This window comes from Canis lupus, chromosome 9 (assembly GCF_048164855.1).
Source record: "Canis lupus baileyi chromosome 9, mCanLup2.hap1, whole genome shotgun sequence".
NCBI lineage: Eukaryota > Metazoa > Chordata > Mammalia > Carnivora > Canidae > Canis > Canis lupus.
Genome location: NC_132846.1, coordinates 26,720,962 through 26,746,737, shown reverse-complemented (window position 1 = coordinate 26,746,737; position 25,776 = coordinate 26,720,962). Strand labels below are relative to the sequence as shown.

Genomic DNA, 25,776 nt, shown 5'->3' with positions numbered 1-25,776 from the left:
GAATCATATAACTGCCATATAATGTAGGTCATACATATAGGTATTTACAGTGATTATTTTTCTATCTAACGTCTGTTTGCATGCATACATTGTTTATTTTTTTCAAACCTATATTTCTAGGTCATTATTTCCACAAAAGGACTTGAACCCTAACTAAAATTTTCCTCAAGAATAATTATAAAACATAGAGAAAAATTTCCAGCTTAATAAATATTTTCTTTATGTTGAGAATTGTTGGATTAAATTAGTTCTGAATGATAAGCCATGATTTTAAAATGCAGCAAAAAATCAAGTATGATTCAACTTACTACCCAAATATATATTTAGAACAGTTTCTTCTTTTTAATATTAGATACAAAGTATACCAATACAAAATGTGTCTTGAAAATGTTGAATCCAACATTCAGTGGAGATATACTAAGCATATGTTTGTCTAAACATAATTCTAGTATAGATTTTAATAACATAATTCTAGTATAGATTTTATAAACATAATTCTAGTATAGATTTTTTTAATTTCCCTTTGCTTTTCATGAGGAAATTAAAAAAGAAAAAAAGAAAGCTTAAGTAAATATAAGCAAATGACCCAGGTTAATAACAGACTTGTCATCAAAATGTAATCAATTTTCACAAATACAGAATTATACTCTTGAAGGTTTTATACTTTACAACAGAGAAGCAGGTTAAGTTCAGATTACAGTTATTACTATTGTGGCTCCCAAGAGTCTGGGAGAGTGGATAAACCTGCTATGTCTTGCTATAGTTTCATTGACCAAATGGCAATTTCCAACAAAAATAAATATATGAGTAGGTAATACAGGTAACCTTTTCTAAGTTTTAGACTAATAAAAATATCTAAGGTACAATTAAGTGGATAGTTAATTTAACTTCCTATTATATTATGATGATACTTTGCGCACACACATACACACACAAACAAAGGTACAAAACACCCAGTATAAATATGTCATGAGTATGGTAGGCAGAATAATGGTCCGCCAAGATTCGTATGTAGAATCCCCTGAGCCTTTGAATGTGTTATATTACATGAGAAGGGGCAATTAAGGTTGCAGATGAAATTGAGGTTGTGAATCAACTGAACTTCAAATAAAGAGATCATCCTGGATTATTCTGTGGGTGCAGTATAATCACAAGGTTTCATAATGGGGAAAGGGGGATAGAAGAGTTATAACACAAGAAATGGCATCATGAGAAAGATTCTCCTGGCCATTGCTCACTTTGAAGATATAAGGGAGCCACAAGTCAACAGTTGAGGGTAGCCTTGAGAAGCTGGAAAAAGCAAGAAAATGGATTCTCTCTTACAGCCTCCATAAAGGCATGCAGCCCTGCCAATTTGATCTTAGGCCAGTGAAGCCATCTCAGATTTCCGAGCCCTGGAAATAACATATGTAGTGTTTTTTTTTTAAGCTGCTAAATTTATTGTGTAATTTGTTATAACAGCAGTAGGAAACACATAGAATGAAGTAAATTATTTGAAGACTAGAAATATATTACTGAGGCCAAATAAATTACAAAAATATCAGAAATAACTTATGCCTTTAAAAACATTATTTCTGTAGACAGGTAGTACAGCAGAATAATTCAGAAAGTCTTTAGAAGTAACTTACTTTGTTTCAGATCTTAGCTTTACTGTATTCTAGGTGGGTAACCCTAACAAATTGCTTAATATCTGTGACTGCATTTTCTCATTTTTATAGTGGATGAAATAATAATTGTACCTCAAAAATTAGACCAAATAAATAACTCTGTTATTACAATCAATAGTACCTGGCACAGAGTAAGTCCTATGTACATCTTTCTTATTATTTTTATATTATCCATTATTTGCTATTTGTGCTATTATTATTCAGAGAGACAGCACTATAACATCCAATTTCATTTTTGTATTATATCTTACATAGACATAATTCTTTTGTTTTCAGCATTATACCTGAAGGAACTAGTATAAATTTTTAGCCTTCGGTTATCTTTATAGACTTACAGAAGAAGGTTATTTTTAAGGGACATTTTGTAATAATCTCATTATCATAGGTGAAGCATGAATCTGTATATTAGAGATAAATATGAAAAAGTTGATAACTTTTAAGCCATTTGGTTGTGAGCATTTCAAAATGAATTGGCCCATTTTGAGGCTATCGTTCCTTCTTTGCAAATATGTAATGATTTAATGTATTGCTCTATCTAGACATATGTACTGAAGACTTAAAATTTATGAATTATCTGCTGTTTTGTGTTATGTTTTGGTTAAATAGGTCTATTATGAAAATGAAGTTGTTTATTTTGGGGTGCATTTGTTTTGTGTAAAGAGGACAATTTACACCGAAGATAAACTTCTTTTTTTTTTCATCCTCACCTTTTAGGGAAGTGTTGATGTTAGCAATTTTTAAACAATGAAACATCCATTCCCCTTAATATATTTATACCACCACAAATTCACTTATATCAGACAAACTCAAGGAAAGGAGAACATATTGTACATTGCTCAAAGCTACACAAAACCATTGATATGTAAAAAATTATCTAATGACAGTTTTTATTTTAAAAATGAAATTACTTTTACACAGAGTAAAAAAGAAACCCAAGCACTGCAAAATCGTTTTTTTTTCCTCTACTTTTGTAAAATGAATTTAGATTAAACATTCCTAGCTTCATCTAGTTTTTTGAAGTCTGTTTTTATTGTACAAGATGGAAAGATGTTTTGCAGTTATAACCACATCAAACAGTGAAAGGTGATACTTTGATAGACTCAGCATCTTGTAGAGCTGTGAGAATTTTGAAAGTCATCAAATCCACACACACTCAGCTAAAATTTGACAATATATTGAATAAACCATTAAAATTTTATATCATTTTTCATATTTAGGATATGAGAGATCTCATGTATTTATGCTATGACATAAGCCCTTTCAGTTTGCCTATTTATAGTAGAAGTTAAAAATACTAGAGTGTAGTTTTGCTCTGTTTTCATGATGAAATTTCATGGGCTTAAAGACTATGTTGAAGCTTATTTTTCCCTGTTCTTCTAATTCTTTGTTCCTTAGGTTACTATTTCCAATACCTGGTCTTTTTCTCAACATAGACTTCAAGTTTACTCCAAGTTTCTAGAGAATATATTGACTATAATTTAATTGACTTAATTTACTTTAAAGGCAAAACATTTACTTGTATTCTCACTAGATATCACCACTTTATGGATGACAAATCAATCTTGTTTTCATTGAATGCATCTGGCATTCAACATCCAAGCCTAACAAAAACTACAATCTAACGAAGATGAGAAAAAAGAACATCTTCTGTTTTCTTTAGATTGATAAGTCTAGTCAAACAACTGAAATGTTCATTTCTAGAAGAAGCAAAACTTCTTTATCATCAGAACTGGATTTATCACAGCTGAGTTTCTCCTATACTTAAATTTCCTTGGGATATATTTTTTTAATAAATTTATTTTTTATTGGTGTTCAATTTAGCAACATACAGAATAACACCCAGTGCTCATCCCGGCAAGTGCCCCCCTCAGGGCCCGTCACCCATTCACCCGCACCCCCTGCCCTCCTCCCCTTCCACCACCCCTAGTTCGTTTCCCAGAGTTAGGAGTCTTTATGTTCTGTCTCCCTTTCTGATATTTCCCACACATTTCTTCTCTCTTCCCTTATATTCCCTTTCACTATTATTTATATTCCCCAAATGAATGAGAACATATAATGTTTGTCCTTCTCCGATTGACTTACTTCACTCAGCATAATACCCTCCAGTTCCATCCACATTGAAGCAAATGGTGCATATTTGTCATTTCTAATGGCTGAGTAATATTCCATTGTATACATAAACCACATATTCTTTATCCATTCATCTTTCGATGGACACCGAGGCTCCTTCCACAGTTTGCCTATTGTGGACATTGCTCCTAGAAACATTGGCTGAAAATCAGCACAACAGGCCCCTCCCCCAGAAGACTGCATCCTTGGGATATTTTTTAAAGCAAAGTTGATTTTAAAGGTAAAAAAGGTAAAACCAGTTTAATTAGAGAGATCAAGAAAGCATAGGTGAATATCACTTTGAAAATGTTGCAGTATTATCTCAGATAGTAGGATATGATAATCTTTCAACAGAAAAAATACAAGTATTTCTATTCAGGGAATTGTAGGAATAGAAAATGTGAAGTGGGAGGATATGGTAGTAGAAACTGAAAACTGAAAAAAAATATGTTAAAACATATATTTTTATGTTTCTTCTGTCCTGAACCCTGAGGACTAGATAGCCCTGTGAAATTATTTTGGTGCAGCTTTAATGTGGATGTATATGATATTGTTTTTTTCAAAAGAAATTCATGATGGAAATTAAAAATATAGGGAGAAGTTTAAAGTAGCAAAGAGTCTTTATCTCTCCTTTTTTTGTCCAGTTTGAAAACATGGCATTAAAAACACACATGTGTGTGCTTGTGTGTATAGTATAATGTATTACAAATATATGCATATATTCTTTACTGAAGTGAAGTTTGAAAATTGGCATGAAAGTTATAATATTCTCCTTTATTCAGGATAATAAAAAATACAGTGCATCTTTTAATATTCATTTTATGAATACTATTGTGGATTTCAAATGCTAAAATGCATCCTTAAGTGATTTTGGCTTTTATAGAAAGGTGGTAGGGGCAGCTAATGATATTTTTTTTAGAAAGCATGGAAAATAAACAATAAAATAAAGCTTTATTTTAACATATTTTAGTAAGAATTATTATAAAATAACTAAGACTGCCTTAAAGGGTATTTTTCCTTAAATTTGTTACAATTTTAGTGAAGCAATGCCAAGCAAGCACTTCTAGACTCTTAAGATATGAACTTAAATTACTATCTGTAAATTGGGAGCAGAAACTTGTTAATTTAATTTTAAAAGGCCTTTTTAGGGGCCCCTGGGTGGCTCAGGGGATGGAGCATCTACCTTTGGCTCAGGTTGTGATCCTGGGGTCCCGAGATCAAGTCCTGCAATGGGCTTCCCGCAGGGAACCTGTTCCCTGCCTCCCACCTATGTCTCTGCTTCTCTCTCTGTGACTCTCATGAATAAACAAATAAAAATCTTTAAAAAATTTAAAAGGTCTTATTTGCAGATTTTTAGGAAAGACAATAATATAACACTAAGCATCAACATACACAATATATTATGGCCCAAAAAAATCTGTTTTGCTAAGTCAAAATAAATATCAAACACTACTTCCCAGGGTTTGGCAGTTTTTTTTGTCCCCACAAAAATTCCTTGACATATTATGTACCCTTGTATTTTATAATATGAATTTATCTAAAGTGGTTTACATGCTGAACACCTTTGGTAATAAGAACAAATCCTTTATTACTATTTCCAATGTTCTACTTTGCAAATATGTTTAGTAAGTAAATGCAGACGAGAAGAAAAAATCTAAATGAACCTCTCAACTATATCTGAAAAAGGTCAAGTGCATTACTTAAAAGGGGCCTGATAATTAGTAGGACTCACAAGCCTCCACAGGGCATGTTAACAAAAAGCTTTAGTAGAAGAGCACAGTACATGAGGAGAAAGAAAGAATTTACCATCATAGAGGGTCTGATGCTTTCAGGTATAGCCCCATGTTTATTCTCAATTGCACATGTTCTTTTCATCAGATTATAAATCAACAAGACATGTAAGGCATCTTATTTTCAGGATTGCCCAAAAGTTTACAGTAGTACTTTTTTTTAAAAAAAGATTTATGTATTTATTTGAGAGAAAGTGAGCACCAACAGGAGGGGCAGAGGGAGAGGGAGAGAATCTCAAGCAGACTCTGCATTGAATAATAAGGCCCTGTGGCAGGGCTCAATCTCATGATCTGAGATCATGCCTGAACCAAATCTAGAGTCAGAGGCTCAACTGACTATGCCACCCAGGCACCCCTACAACTGTATTTTTTATATATTTACTGGTTATGTAGCTAAAACCAGGTTGTGCAGATTGAATGAAGTATAAACCATTAATCTGTCTCTAAACAGTGTGGGCAATTTGGCACTGGGCACCTATACTATATGGGAGTTTCAAACTTTATCAATAACTAACAAATCTTTATTGTAACTAACACATCTCAATTCTTATCCAATGTCAGTACCAGATTTCTAGACATTCCTAGAAATGAGCACAGAGCAGACCAACTGCAGCTGAAAGATGACCCTACCTTCCACACAACTGGTAGTATCTTCACTTCATTGAAGAGAAAGCAGAGGCAGAACCAATGATCAGTTCTCTCAAGTTTATTGTTGAGAGAGCTAAAATGGTTACCACCTATTGACACCTAGCCATGAATCTTCTAGTGGAACACACACCTCTCTGAACAAGAGTCTGATGTTTACTTTTGGCTAGAATTAGCCTATACATTCAAAGTTCTTTTGATTAGAATGACAAATATTGGCAAAAAGTGAGAGATTTTGTGTTTTTTCCATTCTCTTTGGGAGCATTGAGTGATCACATAGTGATTTCAGACATGGACAAAGAAGCAAAAAGAAAGAAGGAAAAAGAGAGGAGAATAGAAGAAATAAGGAGGGAGAGGTGAAAAGTGAAGGTGACAGGGAGAAGAAGAAGAAGAATCTAACTCATGCAAAATTATAAATGCACAATTAAAGATCTTTGTCTTTTGGCAATCTCCCCAAATACATCCATGTCAAAATGAGAAACAATATCATAAATTCTGGGAATTATTTACTAATGGTAGAAATATGAATTATAAAACACAAGGATAGTTTTCACTGGGATTCAAACAATAGTGGAAATCCCAGTTCAGAGTAGCACCCATCTCTGTGGAACTGTTAGTTTTACAGGGTATAGTGTGCATATAGGTACTTACTAAAGGCACAATTCTTGTGTGTGTGTTTGTCGGGGAGGGAGGTTTACCCATCTTAGAACTCTTTAGCTTAATTGGATTCTTAATTTTATCAAAGAGAAAAAGATCATAGGCAAAACCATGGTATCAAGAAAGCATAATATTTGCTAATTATAAATGAATAATCTCTATAGCAATTATTTAAAGCTAGTAGAAAAAATAACTTTCCAGCACCATTCATGACTTCTCACTTCTTTATTTTTTAATACTTTTTTGCAAATAATACCATGTGTTTCTAACATAAAGCCATCATCTCCCTTTTTTTTTTTTTTTTTTTAACTGGAGCTTTATGTGTTCTTGATATCAACTTCACAAAGAAATGCACTTACTGTAGCAGGTTTTCTGGGTCAGAGTGCACAGAATTCTTTGGGAAAAAAACTGAAAAGAAAATATATTTTTATTCTAAGACTTAAACATGTAACTCTAAATATAAAAAAAGTCTTTAAATTTTCCACTTATGTTTATTCAATTAAAATATCATCTTTATCATTTTAATACATATATAGCATCACATAACAGTACTGCTGTGGTATAGCTGCACACATTTACTTCCAAGAGATGGCCTGGCCTGATTTTAACACAAATTGGGATAACTGGTGTGAATACTACTCTTAACTGAAAGAAAGCACCTCATTATAGAGCAAAAGTAGCTTGCTCAAATCATTCAGTATAGATATCTTCCTTAAACCCCTCTCTAAAAGATACATTCGAAGTATGAGAGGAAATCAGAAATTTGGCATTTCAAATAGGTATTTATTACAATGCTATTTCACTTTCTCTGGCCTTTTTGAAGTCCAGTTTACTACTTCTTTATAATGTTTTTGAGTGCTCATCACTTCTTTTCTTTCCCACTTTCTGTTATTAGTTCTCAGCACTGAGGAGGGTAAAGAACATAAAATTTATTTACCCTTCCTATGGGTGTCGCAGATCATGAGGAAGGAAACTCAATTTCCTTTAGCTAACTCACAGTGGAGCGACTATAGGGAATAAAGAATCTTAAAAATAAGATCTTCTCCTTTGACACAGTATCTGCTATATGCAGGGTTAAATTATCTTGGATCACTGCGGTAATTCATACTTTTTTATTCCTGTTGGTAGTAAATCTTAATCGATGCTCTTATGTATTTGAGCCATCATGAATTTATCTGTCTAAATCCTGCTGTCAAGAGGCTGCTAAGTATTAGAAGCAAAGCTATCAAGAAAAGAGAACTTTCAGAATTCAATGGGATTCTGAATAAATCTCACACACTAAAACATCCTAAGGGGGTAACAGCATGCACTCTGATATTAAGTTTCTTATTTGTTTGTTCATTTATCCACTCAACAAATATTTCTTTGGTGCTTACTATGTGACAGGCAGTATTATGTATACAGTGTCCTCATGGAACTTATATTTTAGTGGTAAAAGACGTTCAATAAAAATACATTTTATAAATAAAAATCATGTTAATTATTATAGAGAAAAATAAAAGAGGAGAAATAGGAAGGATTGAAATAAAGGATTATTAGTTATTGAGCAGGAAAGGTCCTTTTGAGGTTAAAATTAATAAAATTTGTGGTCAGAAAGGATCAAAATTTATGTTTTTGGAAGAAAAGAGTATTCAGACAGAAGGAACCATAGGACAATTTTGCTTGGCTTAAAGCTTACATTTTCCTGTCATGGTTGCCCTGCCTGAGTCAGCAATAGCTTAGCAACCAATAAAAACTTGACACAGTTGTTCATAGATTTGGCAGTTTCTCCATCTTAAATATGTAGAAGTATTTCAACATAACAAAATTAAATTTTAAAATTATTATTATTGTGAAACAATATAAACTTTCAAAAAAATAAACAGAATTTGCCAAATATCCATATACTAATATCTTATATATAAATTTAATCTTAAATTTCTGCCACATTTTCCAAAATTCTTTGAAGGAAGTAAAGCCTCTATAGGAGTGATGACAACACTGACTCCATCTTTGGCCTTCCATCTTGTTGTCCAAACAATGATGTCCCTCCCTCAAGGCTACATGTTCTAGGCCCCCTGGAAGTTAATGTAAGCCCTGATCAGAATGCAGAAAGGCTTGTTCTGATTTTCCCTAAAGGGAAAGAAAGTATAGCAATCTCCACTTTAGCTAGCCATTAGAAATGACTGGTGTACAGATGGCCCCACTGGAGATAACTACCATGTGACCCCACCACCCTGTCCTTATCTCTATAGGAGCTGGGGATTAAGGTCAAGGCTTGGTGACGAATATCTTCAGAGAATGGGAGCAGAGAATTGTTGTGGATGCCCTGGATCGTCAGCCCCACTTTCTTTCTGTCACTAAGTTACCCTGACTAAAACTCTGTGTAAACAGTATGTTGTGGCTTGCATTATATTTTGGTTTCAAAATTCCTTCTCAGTCTGGAGGATACTTTACCGATTCTCCTCCTACCCTTTAAGAAGCGTCATAGAGACAATGAAGACATTTGTATACCTGTGTTATTTGGGTTTATTCTTGGAGGTAACAAAATAGTATCAAAATCAAATTGTTGGCTGATGCTAGCATGGAGAATGTGAATATGGTTATTAGGCCACAAAAGATCCAGCAGTGAGTAGAAACACCCCATCTAGTCCAGCATGAAAAAGAGTTGCCACAATGATAAGGACAAAGCATCAGGAAGGGGACACTATAGAAAAGAGCTTCAAATTTCTAGAAATTCAACTTTCTACACAGGTAATGCACAAAGGCATAGATATACCAAGAAGCAAAGTCTACAAAGATTGCCATATTCTCTGATGATGGGATGAGATGTAAACACACAAAGTATATCTTTATCCCCAAAAAACGGTGCTCAGGCAGTAAACAGTACAGAAGGCCACAGAGATCCACTGGAAGAAATGTCCGATGTGTACCTACGAGGGTATACAGAAAGGGATTGAGTTGATCAGAAGCATATAATCTTCTTCCAGTGAAGAGACTGTGTAGAAATAAGGAATGACATACTTGGCCAGCAATATATGGAACCAGTGTTTGCTGCCTTAATCAACATGTGGCAGGTAAACAGAATGCAAAAGATGGCAATCCCATCATTATCTCAGAATACAGTTACAGATCAGGAGATATATTCAAGTTCTATAATCATTATGGAAGCATCAGAAGCCTAGTCCCTGCAGGCTTGAGCTATCTGGACTGCTAATATTTGATGATGATAGTAAAGGAAGCTATAGGACAGGGACATACTGACATTCTGAGTGATGAAATAATGTGGATAAAATGAAGTGCATGGAAAATTGCACAGAAATAATCATTAAGCCTGGGTAAATCATTCTAAATAGTACCACTCCTAGCCATCAGATCAGTTATAGAAATTTTAAAAAACCTTCTTCAGCCAGGAATTGGGTAGTCCAATAATTAAAGTACAGATAAAATTTGTTGATGACATTTTAAAATCTCAGGACAGCCAAGAAACAAGTGAAGAAAGATAACAGTGACCACTAACAGGATGAAAACCTTCCGGGAGCCTGGGTGGCTCAGCAGTATAGCGCTACCTTCAGCCCAGGGCATGATCCTGGAGACTGGGGATCGAGTCCCATATCAGGCTCCCTGCATGGAGCCTGCTTCTCCCTTTGCCTGTGTCCCTGTCTCTCTCTCTCCTTCTGTGTCTCTCATGAATAAGTAAATTAAAAAATCTTAAAAAAAGAAAAGAAAAGAAAAGAAAAGAAAAAAAGAAAAGAAAAGAAAAGAAGAAAAGAAAGAAAAGAAAAGAAAACCTTCACAGGTGGGGAATGCCTGGGTGGCTCAGTGGTTGAGTGCCTGCCTTTGGATCAGGGTGTGATCACAGTGTCCTGGGCTTGAGTCCCATATCGGGGAGTCTGCTTCTCTCTCTGCCTGTGTCTCTGCCTCTCTGTGTGTCTCTCATGAATAAATAAATATTTTTAGAAAAGAAAACCTTCACACGTGTCTTCTGCCTCTCAAAGGTAACTGTAAAAATCTCAACTAAGTCACCTTGACAAGTGCTGGCAACTCAAATAGTCGCACAGCATTCCTCAAGAACTCTGTTCCTTTGGAAAAGAGGTTCTGAAAATATGTTACTGGTTAATTTTTTTTTAATGGTAGAGTACACTTCATTGAGTAAAGTGAAATTAAATGATAAATAAAAGGCTTACAATTATTAAAACAAGTAAGAAAACAGTGGGGAAAGTTACGGATGGAATGAAATGCTTTCCACAGACTCTAGAGCCTTACGTCAGTCTTCAAACATAGGGCACCACTGACCCATATAGGATAAGAAAATTGGATTGTCTTGCTTCCTTAGAGAATAACAGCATAAGGAACCAATGTAATAACACTTGCCAACTGAACTCTGGTTCTGTACCTTTCTTACATAATGCTTTTTAAATCTTTTAACCTATTTTTAAAATCTGAAGTACTGATGCTATTAAAAATTTAAATCTAATTGTCATAAGACTACTTTACCTAGCTGGGATTTCATATGTTCTTAATATATGATCAGAATGCACAAGACAATTAATTCCTTTTTTTAAAATTTGGAATTGCCTTTCATTTGTTGCTATAATCAGACTCTAACAGGGTTTCTCAACTTTAATGTGCATATAAATTACCTGGAGATCTTGTTAAAATGCAGATTCGGTTTCAATAGGATTGAAGCTAAACTGAGTCTAAGAGTCTGAATTTCCAACAATTTCCCAGGTGATGCTGATGCCGTTGATATGAAGGTAAGACCTTCAATGGCAAGACCCTGGACTTCACTTTTACTATTGCAACCCCAACCTTGTTCAGCTGAGAGCTTTCCTATTAGTAAGTGAAGTCAGGCCTGGAGACAATGAAAGAAACAGATGAGAAATTATAATAGTTTTTAAACAAACATCTCATCACCTAAAGAAATTGAATTTTTTCCCAAACAGTGGTTTTCTTGCAGGCAAGTTGTTAGATCTGCAGGGATGTAAATAGGTTATTCTTTATACAGCATAAGCTTATCTTAAACACTTTGTAATATTTTTGATTAACATGTAGCAAGAAATAGGCCTCTGAAAGTTAAGAACCACAAAACAATAAAGAAAGTAAACCCTTTTGTTGAAAAGCTCCAATTCCCATGTTAACATCTCATTCACAGCCTAATCGTAACCCAATTAAGAAAATTAAGATAAGTAGAAACAGCTGGAACAGAAGGCACTCAGAGTGAAGTGTACCCTCCACACTCATTATTTGATGGAGATCATTACCCAACTCTACACACAGTGCATGATATTTGATATGATTGGACTAATTTATATCTGAAAAGAATAAGAGCACCTATGTAAAGAAATGAATTGACCTATTAGCTCTGATTCTTTAAACACTCCATTATTTGATGTTTCAAGTGGAGCCATGTGATAAGCCTCAGTAATGTCAATCTGCTTTCTATGTCCCTCTATGGCTTTCCTCTTTTTCCTTTTGGTCATGGCATTATATTCATCCTATGAGGCACTGGTAACAGCATTGAAAGTTCCAGTGTTCCAATGTGGTAAGTGTTAAAGACAGAATGAAAGCTTGGTTTAAATTTTACTTTGCTAATTGCACAAAATTAATCTTGCTATTCAAGGAACTCTTACATTGAGGAAAATCCCACATTGTTACATCACGTTGTTTAAGAAGACAAGCTATGTATGTATCACAAAGGGACATTTTTTTCCCTTTCTTTTTATTTTATCTATAAGAGGTGATGGATATTAGCTAAGCCTATTGTGGTAGTCATTTCACAATTCATGTAAATCAAGCCATCATACTGTATACCTTAAACTTATACAGTGATACATGTCAATTATTTCTCAATAAAACTAGAGGAAAAAAAGACCACAAGTTATACTGCTAAAATTAGTGACTTAAACTCTCTAAGCCTTACTTTTCTCATGTGCAAATAATAGGTAGTAACAGTGCATATATCACAGGGCTGTTGAGAAGACCAAATTAAAATTCAGGTAAAACCCTTGGATTATACCTGGTCTATCCAACTACTCAGTAAATACTAGCTATCTTTATGTATTGGGACACAGCACTTGGATTATTATGATTCATGATCTCTCTTCAAGATCAGCTCCTAGACAAGTTAAATACATGGTAATTTATAGAATGTCCAGTGTGTCTATTTATGGATATCTTATCATTCCAGCATACCCATCTACAATTCTGCTGTGGAGTTCATGAAAACAACTAAAATAAATGACAGGAAAAAATAATACTTTGATATGTACATCAGCAATATGAATATAAGCTAAAATATTAATGAAGACATAGTTTCAAATTATCTTGGTGTGTTTCCATTTTAAATAAAAACTCAAAGATATTGCATTTTCTTATCTGAAATAATGTTTAGTTGTTATCTATGGCTTCTGCATTTTGAGTGGTAAAGTAAGCAAACATAATAATGCAATATATTACATGATATCTAAGGACTACGAACTCCCATTCCCCTCTACACACACACACTCTGTACTATACCTCCAAATATGTATTTATGGGAAATATAGCCATCTAGATAGTGTCCTGGGAAAATTCTGATAAATTTGAACTTTGTCTACACAATACTAAAATGACTCTTCAATTTGATCAAGACCGAAAAATAACTCATCAATTTCATGATAGGTAGGGTTGCTTCATGCAATTAGCCCGTGGTTCACTAAGCTCACCGATCAATTCAGTGAACTCAGGCACTGAGTCTGATTTACACTGAAATGATTTATATCAAGCACTATTCTGATTTACACTAAAATAATGATCTTGTTGGTTGCTTAGCCATATTAGGGTTGGAGAGACTTCTCAGATTCTATAAGAAAAGGAGCTACTAGCTCTATTTTGTATTACCAGGAAAAAAAAAAAGGAACAAAAAAAGATTTGCTCTCTGGTACATATGTAATGCATTATATCCACAGGATAAATGGGCTAAATTTCTATTTCTGATATAGCAATCTCTGATTCAGAAGAATAAAAATAATATATTCATGACTGTGACTAGATTTGCATTAACATAGCTAAAGGTAAAATTTTACCCCTTGTGTTTATGCTTCTTGACAATCTGGTACTTAATTTTGGGGGAATTTCTATTTCCAATATCCCTAGGCAATATGCATATATAGAAATGTTCAGCTACTTAAAACTGACATGGAAGCAATTCTACATATCTTTTATGACTAACGGAAATACAAAAAAAAAAACAACACTTTCTAACTAGCTAAGCTTGACAAGCTTAGATTTATATTTCACAAGCCTGATTATTTATAGCCCATTTATTTCCATACTAACTATAGAACAACAAAATAGTCAATGAAATTTGACAATTATTTTGAAGATTTGTAACCAAATTAGTTTGCATTTTGTTTGAATTGTTTTTTCCCAATAGTTATTATTTTTTAAGAATCTAAAGAAAAATAATTGAATATGCGTAGTATTAAGAAATAAATAATGGTTCTTAAAGAACAAGAATAATTTCAACTAACAGTAAATTTAATAATAACTGGTGCTTTTTAAAGGACCAGCATTCAGCAATTAAATACACAAATTAATCAGTATTGAGATAATATACGATTATTGGGAAAAAATGAAAATATAAAGACTCCATGAAATAATTGTCCATACATCCAACCTTGTAAAGGCTTTCCTGGGCTCCCTGACTCCCCTAGGGCTCCCTCTGGTTTGCCTTCCTAGATCCCACCAGCAATGTGTGGTCCTAACTCCAATTCAATTGCTCACCTGGGGAGCTAGAAACAAGAATGGGGGCTGTGGGAACACTGTGAACCATGCGGAAGAGATTCAAGGTGCTGGCAGAAGCTTCCACTGCTGGTGCTCTCTATGCATGGGTTGCAGGACAAATTTAGATGGTATGGCAGCAATGATGCATGATGAAGAGATCTACTTGCAAAACTTGGTATGGAAGGAAGGATAGGCTGGAAGGCTACCATTGCAGCCAGGGCACTGGCACTTTCGTCATGGGCAGTGGGGAAAGGATGGGCAGCAAACCCGAATGTGTTCAACCACATATGGCTACCAGAGACCCAAACACTTTGAAATTTTCTCAGAAATACAGAGGCACTGGGACACCTGGGTGGCTCAGTGGCTGAACGTGTGCCTTCCACTCAGGGCTTGATCTTGGAGTCCCCAGATTATGGGGCGCCCTGCAAAGGAGCCTGCTTCTCTCTCTGCCTGTGTCTGTACTTCTCTCTCTGTATCTCTCATGAATAAATAAAATATTCTTTTAAAAAGAAAAGGAAATACAGAGGTTCTGGGAAGTGTTCCACATGTGGGGATTCTGTAATGCTGCTGAGGAGGTAATTGGAGCTGGAAAAACTTAGCACAAAAAATCGTTTCCTATGTGCCAAGTGTGGGAGGGATTTTGAATCAACAATTGTATAAGAAAGAAATTGAAATCTATTGTAAAGGATGCCATGCAAAGAACTTTGTGCCCAAGGGATTGGCTATGACTATAGAGTATGAGTCCTTGTTTACACTCAGTAAAGGTATAAACCCGGAACTGAGATCACATGTTGAGATCATCTAAATTCTATGAGCACATAGGTATTATTACCCTTTCTGTCCATGGATAGGCTGATTGACAAGCAGCAGGAAGAGAGTACTGTATCCTTTTGCTTTATTCGTCAGTATTTTCAAGAGCCATTTCTTTTACATTTTATTTTTGAAATTTATTATTTATTAACTTATTTATTAGAGAAAGAGAGAGAGAGTGGGGAAAGGGGAAAGGGGCAGGGAAAGGGGCACAAGCAGGCAAAGGGGCAGACGGAGAGCAGGGAAAGGGGCAGACGGAGAGAAAAGAACAGATTTCACACTGAGCAGGAAACCCAACATGGGGCTCAGTCTCAGGACCCTGAGATCATGACTTGAGCTGAAGGCAGAAGCTTAGCCCACCAAGCCACCCAGGAGCTCTCTTTTACATTTTGAATAGAAGTTCGAATTGAAATAAAAAGAATCCCTATGTAATATTTACTATTCAAATATAATATTTTAAAAACATTTAAATTAATATTAAAGAAATATGTTATAATATAACTTCTATTCCATTTAAATTTTCAACCTTATTTGCAATATCTTGTTTTGTAATTGGGGCAATATCCTAAGTTTCACTAAAACTCAGCATCTGTAAGTTTCATTTGGCTTAATTTTCTGGTACATCTTTTTAAATACTTATGGGCTATAAAGACATAAAAAAAAAACCTACAGATTTCTGAGAGGCCAAAAGTTGGATTTGAGGAGTCCTTACAGATCATAATTATTATGGGCTACAGAAAGGAGTAGGGAGGGTAACACAAGATTGCTAGGAAGTACATGCTTTCTAGTAAAAGTACACTTTGATTCTTCCTAATATATACTTGATATGTCCTTCATACCATATTTCATTGAAAACTTCACCAATTCTGTTCATTGTCTTCAATATGTGGTTAAAAACCTATATTTGGATATTTCCTTGATTTTATCAAGCCCAAGTTCCTAATTTTGTGATTTTTTTTCCCCCAAAGATGAACTTTGAAATCTGTTTGTCCCCTTGCCTATGACAACCTTCTTTGTTTAGAATACTCCTCCCTTTCCTTTCTTCCAATTAATTCCTATTCCTTCTTTTAGTTTCAGTTTTGATTTCACTTCGCCTAAGTCAGGAGGGCTATGTTATATTGCAGTAACAAATAATCCCCAATCCTCGTGGCTAACAACATCAAATGTTTGTTTTTCACCCAAGTTGTCCGTTTGATGTAGGCTGGCAGGAGATTCTATTAATTCCAGCTCCTTAAGGTTGGCAGAAGCCCTATCTCTTCCTTTCAGGATTGAGGTATGGCAGTTAATGAGGAAGGAAATGCAATATGGCATGCACTGGCTGCTTAGGCTTCCATTCCAAAGATGACACATTATTTCTGCCCACATTTCATAAACTGAGCCAGTCACCTGAATACACCCTTTTTAAACAGGAATATTAAGAGTACAATATAACAGTGTGCCCAACAGAAGTACCAGACATTCGTGACCATCACTTTGTCATCAAGGGAATAAAAACTGCATCATATTTATAGTCATAAACCCTGGCTATGCAGCGTTTAAATTCCACGTGTATATCCTGAGTGCCTATTCTAACAATTTCTAAGTTATTTATTACTAATAAGCATAACATATCATCCTTGCTCTTGAGAACAGGAAATCAACCTTCAACCATAAACTAATTACCATTCCATCTCTAACTTGCAATACTAGAACATGCTTAAAAAATCAATAGGCCTTTGAGGTGATTTTTTTCTTTCTTTTTTAAACTTTGAGGAAAGACATTTCAGCAAACAACTAGCTTGCATAATCAAGGGTAGGACAGCATTAAAAATTAGTGGTAAGGGGGCATCTGGGTGGCTCAGTGGTTGAGTCTGCCTTTGGCTCAGGTCATGATCCCCGGGTCCTGGGATCAAGTCCCATATTGGGCTCCTGCAGGGAACCTGCTTCTCTCTTGTCTCTGCCTCTCTCTCTCCCTGTGTCTCTCATGAATAAATAAATAAAATCTAAAAAATAGTAATAATAAGTGCTAAGGAGCTCCTGGGCAGCTCAGTCAGTTAAACAGCCAACTCTTGTTTTTGGCTTAGGTCATGATCTGAGTCCTGGGATCGAGCTCTGTATAGTACTTCACCCAGTGGAGAGTCTGCTTGTAATTCTCTCTCCCTCTGCCCCTCCCTCACCTCTCTCTCTCTCTCTCTCAAAATAAATAAATAAATAAATCTTTAAAAAATAATAAAAATAAGTAGTAAAAGTGAGACAGGATGAGGAAAGATCTATTGCCTTGCTAATTAGCTTCCCATTTTCTAAGGCAGTGGTATATTCAGACAAATGGTAAACCTTGTCATAACATTGAGGAGGAACCTAAATTTTCAAACTAGAACATCTAAAGCATAAATGAGGTCCCAGAAAGAATTACCATTTTGTTTTTAACTATGGCAGAGCAAAAAACTGAGTGTGTTTCCCCCATAAGAGGGAAACACACTCTCTTCTCCGCCCAAATATAGGAGACTGTGAAGGTGTTAATGACAGACCTGAGTATGCACCAAAAGAATTGTAACATCTGCACATGGGCAAAGAGTCCCAAAGGCTGACTGACAATTCTCCTTTAGCAGATAGCTCTTGAAAGGGAAAAATGAGTTTCCGTTATCACCTGTCACCACTTCTCTAATGAACACAGCCTGGATCTGACTGGCAATCCCTTACCTACCACTCACCCCTGCCTCTGAGCTGTACCCAAATATGGTTATAGAATAGTGCTAGGGAGAACATCTGTTTTTTATGCTGGAGCCATATGTGTGCTCAGCATATAAATCCTTTTTTCCTGGGTCATATGATCACATGATTTTCTTGTACTTCTATGCATCATTTTTCAATTAGTTTTATGTTTTATTATTTTTTATTAGTTTCACTAAAGCTGATAGTGTCTGTAAGTTTTTACCTAGCTTAATCTTCCTGCTCCTTTACACATATGAGAAATGCTCTCAGGTTAATGGAGATACATGGACATGTGGTAAAATCAGTTTGCAGAAACATAAATGACAAGACTTAAGAAAGTAAATTCACATTTTCATTTGTGTAACAAGGAAGAGGGTCCTTGTTTAATAGAATTTAAAATAAAATTCAAAAATTATAAATTAATCAAATTAAGATACTATATTCTTATTTATTGCAATTCCCTAGCATTTTGAGCATTGTGGGATTCTTAGTAAATATTGTCTCATGAGAATGATGATCATCATTCAGTGATTGATGATAATAAAGTCTAAATAATTTTGTAGAGCTATAGCCAATTCAGATTTATTATACTGCCTAACACTTCTGAGGAACTCGAGACTAGGCATTAGGACAAAATTATGTGGTGCAGAAATATTTCTCACCCTGATCCACCTTCAACATTTGTAGACACTTACTTTGTAATGCCTTTCAAGCATTGTGAGCCATGATGCTATTCATTTACAAACAAAACAAAAACCTTAGGATATATCTCTCTCCTCTATGCATTTATAAGTTCATTTCCCCCATTGTCTTTTATTTACATGGGTTATTTTAAAAATAGGGTTATTTTAAAAATCATAGTAGTGCAGGAAAATTGACCTTAAAATTTTTTACTTTTTTTGGTCTTCATCATAGGGTTTAGCTAACAATAGTCTTGCTTTTTCAGAATAATAATACTTATATAACAATAAAAGACCATCCCTATAAAAGTAAAAAAAAGAGAGTAGTTAAATACAAATGCTATAATTTTTTTTTCTTTTTTTTTTTATTGGTGTTCAATTTACTAACATACAGAATAACACCCAGTGCCCGTCACCCATTCACTCCCACCCCCCGCCCTCCTCCCCTTCTACCACCCCTAGTTCGTTTCCCAGAGTTAGCAGTCTTTACGTTCTGTCTCCCTTTCTGATATTTCCCACCCATTTCTTCTCCCTTCCCTTATTTTCCCTTTCACTATTATTTATATTCCCCAAATGAATGAGAACATATAATGTTTGTCCTTCTCCGACTGACAAATGCTATAATTTTGAAGTGTTGTGCTCTGGTTTGAAAAATACTCCCTTTTCTTATGATATTTGTAGAAGTAAAACCCAAGATGATAGTGTTTCCCTGAATTTTGGTAGATGTGCAAATCTGATCAAATAGAAATATAAGTATGTTTTATTTGCTGGCACAGGTCCATATTACTTAGACAGAGTTAGCATTTACCTTTGTATTTCTTTTTTTAAAAATAAGATTTTATTTATTTACTTAGAGAGAGAGAGAGCACACAAGCAGAGGGAGCAGCAGAGGTAGAGGGAGAAGCAGGATCCCCACTGAGCAAAGAACCTGATATGGGGCTCAATCTCAGGACTCTAAGATCATGTCCTGAACCAAAGGCAGATGCTTCACCTACTGAGCCACCCAGATGATCCTACCTGTGTATTTCTATTTAAAAAATAAGAAAAGGAAAATTACTGTTTTTCACATTCACAATTAAATATTAAGTACATATAAATATCTACAATACTATGGGAACTATATAGCACACTGGATAAAGTAGTAAATACCTTAGCATCATGCAGAAGACATAAAAAGAAGGAAATAACAGCTACCACAGAGAGAGATGAGTGCCATAAGAGAGAAGTAGAGATAATCAGTTATTGGGGCTAGCTCTGGGATGGTGTATCGTAAGGCTTGTCAGAGAAAGTAATTTTGAAGTATATCTACAGATTGAAAAGTAGTTTAATAGAGAGTTGGAGATGGACAGCAGATGCCTGATGGGTATGTATGTATGGGTGTGTGTGTTTCCTTTCTGTGTGTGTGTGTGTGTGTGTGTGTTGTAGTGTGGTATAGTGTGGTGTAGTTGCAGACAGAGCAATATAAGTGGCTGAACAGATAGAGGAAAGGACCCAGTTTTGAAAGTCTTATAAGCTCTATTAAGAAATGAAAATTTTATCTAAGAGTAGAACTGGGTCTATAATTTGCAAAATGAGGATATCAGGGTCTTCATTCAAAGAATAATAATTTCAGGGGCACATGGGTGACTCAGTTGGTTAAATGACCAAGTCTTGGTTTTGGCTCAGGTCATAATCTCAAGGTCCTGGGATTAAGCCCCACGTGTATTCCACACTCAGTTGGGAGTCTCCTGGAGATTCTCTGTCTCTCTGTCTCTCTTCTCCTCCTCTCTCTAAAATAGAAATAAAAAAGAGAGATATACTAAAAATAGAAACTAGAAAGCCCCTGGTATTCCTAAAAGAATTTGATGGTAATAGATTTGAGACAAGTTACAAGAAACTATGTACAGTATAGAGAATAAGGCTATGGGGGATCCCTGGGTGGCTCAGCAGTTTAGTGCCTGCCTTCAGCCCAGGGCTTGATCCTGGAGTCCCAGGATCGAGTCCCAGGATCGAGTCCCGGGATCTAGTCCCGGGATCGAGTCCTGCATCGGGCTCCTGCCGTGGGGCCTGCTTCTCCCTCTGCCTGTGTCTCTGCCTCTGTGTGTGTGTGTCTCTCATGAATAGATAAATAAAATCTTTTAAAGAGAGAGAGAGAGAGAGAGAGAGAATAAGGCTATGAATAGAACCCAAAAATAAACTAACATGAAAATTATATGCAAAAAAAAAAAATCCTGAAACACAGAAGAAAGAAAGAAAGACAAACAGACATAGGTGGAAAACTAGAAAGGTAGATTCTACAGAAGCCTATAAAAATGTTTTTCAAGAAGGAATGTGTTGTCAATGGCATAAATGTTTCCAAAAGGTCAAGTAAGGCAGAAACTGAAAAGGAGCTTGTGATAAAAAATCACAGTGGCCTTGATGGAATTGGTTTCTTTTTTTTTTTTTTTAATAAATTTATTTTTTATTGGTGTTCAATTTACCAACATACAGAATAACACCCAGTGCTCATCCCGTCAAGTGCCCCCCTCAGGGCCCGTCACCCATTCACCCCCACCTCCCACCCTCCTACCCTTCCACCACCCCTAGTTCGTTTCCCAGAGTTAGCAGTCTTTACGTTCTGTCTCCCTTTCTGATATTTCTTCTCCCTTCCCTTATATTCCCTTTCACTATTATTTATATTCCCCAAATGAATGAGAACATATAATGTTTGTCCTTCACCGACTGACTTACTTCATTCAGCATAATACCCTCCAGTTCCATCCACGTTGAAGCAAATGGTGGGTATTTGTCATTTCTAATGGCTGAGTAATATCCCATTGTATACATAAACCACATCTTCTTTATCCACTCATATTTCGATGGACACCGAGGCTCCTTCCACAGTTTGGCTATCGTGGCCATTGCTGCTATAAACATCGGGGTGCAGGTGTCCCGGCGTTTCATTGGATCTGAATCTTTGGGGTAAATCCCCAACAGTGCAATTGCTGGGTCATAGGGCAGGTCTATTTTTAACTCTCTGAGGAACCTCCACACAGTTTTCCAGAGTGGCTGCACCAGTTCACATTCCCACCAACAGCGTAAGAGGGTTCCCTTTTCACCGCATCCTCTCCAACACTTGTGGTTTCCTGCCTTGTTAATTTTCCCCATTCTCACTGGTGTGAGGTGGTATCTCATTGTGGTTTTGATTTGTATTTCCCTGATGGCAAGTGATGCAGAGCATTTTCTCATGTGCATGTTGGCCGTGTCTATGTCTTCCTCTGTGAGATTTCTCTTCATGTCTTTTGCCCATTTCATGATTGGATTGTTTGTTTCTTTGGTGTTGAGTTGAATAAGTTCTTTATAGATTTTGGAAACTAGCCCTTTATCTGATACGACATTTGCAAATATCTTCTCCCATTCTGTAGGTTGTCTTTGAGTTTTGTTGACTGTATCCTTTGCTGTGCAAAAGCTTCTTATCTTGATGAAGTCCCAATAGTTCATTTTTGCTTTTGTTTCTTTTGCCTTCGTGGATGTATCTTGCAAGAAGTTACTGTGGCCAAGTTCAAAAAGCGTGTTGCCTGTGTTCTTCTCTAGGATTTTGATGGAATCTTGTCTCACATTTAGATCTTTCATCCCTTTTGAGTTTATCTTTGTGTATGGTGCAAGAGAGTGGTCTAGTTTCATTCTTCTGCATGTGGATATCCAATTTTCCCAGCACCATTTATTGAAGAGACTGTCTTTCTTCCAATGGATAGTCTTTCCTCCTTTATCGAATATTAGTTGACCATAAAGTTCAGGGTCCACTTCTGGGTTCTCTATTCTGTTCCACTGATCTATGTGTCTGTTTTTGTGCCAGTACCACACTGTCTTGATGACCACAGCTTTGTAGTACAACCTGAAATCTGGCATTGTGATGCCCCCAGATATGGTTTTCTTTTTTAAAATTCCCCTGGCTATTCGGGGTCTTTTCTGATTCCACACAAATCTTAAAATAATTTGTTCTAACTCTCTGAAGAAAGTCCATGATATTTTGATAAGGATTGCATTAAACGTGTAAATTGCCCTGGGTAACATTGATATTTTCACAATATTAATTCTGCCAATCCATGAGCATGGAATATTTTTTCATCTCTTTGTGTCTTCCTCAATTTCTTTCAGAAGTGTTCTATAGTTTTTAGGGTATAGATCCTTTACCTCTTTGGTTAGGTTTATTCCTAGGTATCTTATGCTTTTGGGTGCAGTCTATTCTGTAGAAAGTTCCATGTGCACTTGAGAAGAATTGTATTCAGTTGAGGTTGGATGTAAAGTTCTGTAGATATCTGTGAAATCCATCTGGTCCAGTGTATCATTTAAAGCTCTCATTTCTTTGGAGATATTGTGCTTAGAAGACCTATCGAGTATAGAAAGAGCTAGATTGAAGTCACCAAGTATAAGTGTATTATTATCTAAGTATTTCTTCACTTTGGTTATTAATTGGTTTAAATATTTGGCAGCTCCCACATTCGGGGCATATATATTGAGATTGTTAAGTCCTCTTGTTGGATAGATCCTTTAAGTATGATATAGTGTCCCTCTTCATCTCTCACTACAGTCTTCGGGGTAAATTTTAGTTTGTCTGATATAAGGATGGCTACCCCTGCTTTATTTTGAGGACCATTTGAATGGTAAATGGTTCTCCAACCTTTTATTTTCAGGTTGTAGGTGTCCTTCTGTCTAAAATGAGTCTCTTGTAGACAGCAAACGGATGGGTCCTGCTTTTTTATCCAGTCTGAAACCCTGTGCCTTTTGATGGGGTCATTAAGCCCGTTCACGTTCAGAGTTACTATTGGCAGATATGAGTTTAGTGTCATCATGATATCTATTCAGTCCTTGTTTTTGTGGATTGTTCCACTGAACTTCTTCTTAAAGGGGAATTTTAAGAGTCCCTCTTAAAATTTCTTGCAGAGCTGGTTTGGGGGTCACATATTCTTTCAGTTCCTGCCTGTCTTGGAAGCTCTTTATCTCTCCTTCCATTTTGAATGAGAGCCTTGCTGGATAAAGTATTCTTGATTGCATGTTCTTCTCATTTAGGACCCTGAATATATTCTGCCAACCCTTTCTGGCCTGCCAGGTGTCTGTGGAGAGGTCTGCTGTTACCCTAATATTCCTCCCCAAAAGTCAGGGATTTCTTGTCTCTTGCTGCTTTAAGGATCTTCTCTTTATCTTTGGAATTTGCAAGCTTCACTATTAAATGTCGAGGTGTTGAACGGTTTTTATTGATTTTAGGGGGGGATCATTCTATTTCCTGGATCTGAATGCCTGTTTCCCTTCCCAGATTAGGAAAGTTTTCAGCTAGGATTTGTTCAAATACATATTCTGGCCCTCTGTCCCTTTCGGCGCCCTCGGGAACCCCAATTAAACGTAGGTTTTTCTTCCTCAGGCTGTCGTTTATTTCCCTTAATCTGTCTTCATGGTCTTTTAATTGTCTGTCTCTTTTTTCCTCAGTTTCCCTCTTTGCCATCAACTTGTCTTCTATGTCACTCACTCGTTCTTCCACTTGGTTAACCCTCGTCGTTAGGACTTCTAGTTTGGATTGCATCTCTTTCAATTGATTTTTAATTTCTGCCTGATTAGCTCTAAATTCTGCAGTCATGAAGTCTCTTGAGTCCTTTATGCTTTTTTCTAGAGCCACCAGTAGCTGTATAATAGTGCTTCTGAATTGGCTTTCTGACATTGAATTGTAAACCAGATTTTGTAACTCTGTGGGAGAGAGGACTGTTTCTGATTCTTTCTTTTGAGGTGAGGTTTTCCTTCTAGTCATTTTGCTCAGTGCAGAGTGGCCAAAAGCAAGTTGTACTGGGAAAAGGAGAAAAAGAGAGAGAAAGAAGGAAAGAAAAGAAAAAAAGAAAAAAGAAAAAAGGAAGGAAAAAGGAAAAAAGAAGAAGAAGAGAAAGAAAAAGAAAGAAAGGGGGAAAAAGGGTGGGGGAAGCAATCAGAAATCAAAAAAAAAAAAAAAAAAAAAACAGGGGAGTATCTTCTGATTCTGTGTACTTTAAGTCCCTTGACTTCCCCTGGAACTTGTCCGTCCAGCTGGTCTTCTGGGGGAGGGGCCTGTTGTGCTGATTTTCAGGTGTTAGCACTTGGGGGAGCTGCTGTGCCCCTGCCTGGTGCAGGGCTCAGTGGGGGTTGTTTACCCCGTGAGGCCGCAGGAGGAACAGCCCCAGTGGCGGGGCAGCTCTGGAACCTGGATTCAGCTCCGGCAGGAACTCCGTCTGCAGGGCCTGGAGGCTCCGGGGCGGGGCCGCTGATCTGCTCAGCTGGGGCAGGAGCGTCCTCGCTGTCCTGGGCCCTCCCGGCCTCTGCCTGTCCCGGGGGAGGCCGGATCCTGGGCTGTGTCCCGGCGCCCTGTGCCTGGGGCCTGCGCTGTTGGATTCGCGCTCCCGCCCCGCAGCCCCCTCCGCGGAGCCGCCCCCGAGCCCCCCGAGCCCCCCGAGCCCCCCCCTGAGCTGCTCCCGCCCCGCAGCCCCCTCCGCGGAGCCGCCCCCGAGCCCCCGAGCTGCTCCCGCCCCGCAGCCCCCTCCGCACGGAGCCTCTTCCTCTGCCCGAGCCCCCCCGAGCTGCTCCCGCCCCGCAGCCCCCTCCGCGGAGCCGCCCCCGAGCCCCCCGAGCTGCTCCGGGTCCCGCCTGCGCGCTGCAGCCCTTAGGGAGCTCGGCGCACTCTCCTGGGTGCGCAGTTGCTGTTACTGTCCCGGGGAGCCCGAGGGCATCCCCGCCCTCCTGGGTCCTGCTCCACCTCCCCGCGAGCCCCTTTCCGCCCGGGAAGGTCGGTGCAGCTCCTGCTCCTCCGGGACGGGGCTCTCCTGTCCTGGGGACACTCGCCCCGGCCTCAGCCTGGCTCCTCGCGGGGCCCCTCCCCCTTGGAGGCCTTTGTTTCTTTATTTCTTTTTCCCCGTCTTCCTACCTTGATAGAAGCACGAACTCTTCTCACTGTAGCATTCCAGCTGGTCTCTCTTTAATTCTCAGGCCGAATTCATAGATTTTCAG

The 25,776-nt window shown here is 37.1% G+C and overlaps 1 pseudogene; it reads left to right on the top strand.

The window, feature by feature from the left end:
- Positions 1 to 9,504: 9,504 nt before the first annotated feature.
- Positions 9,505 to 25,776, top strand: part of LOC140640668 (cysteine and glycine-rich protein 2-like) — a 118,366-nt pseudogene continuing 102,094 nt past the window's right edge.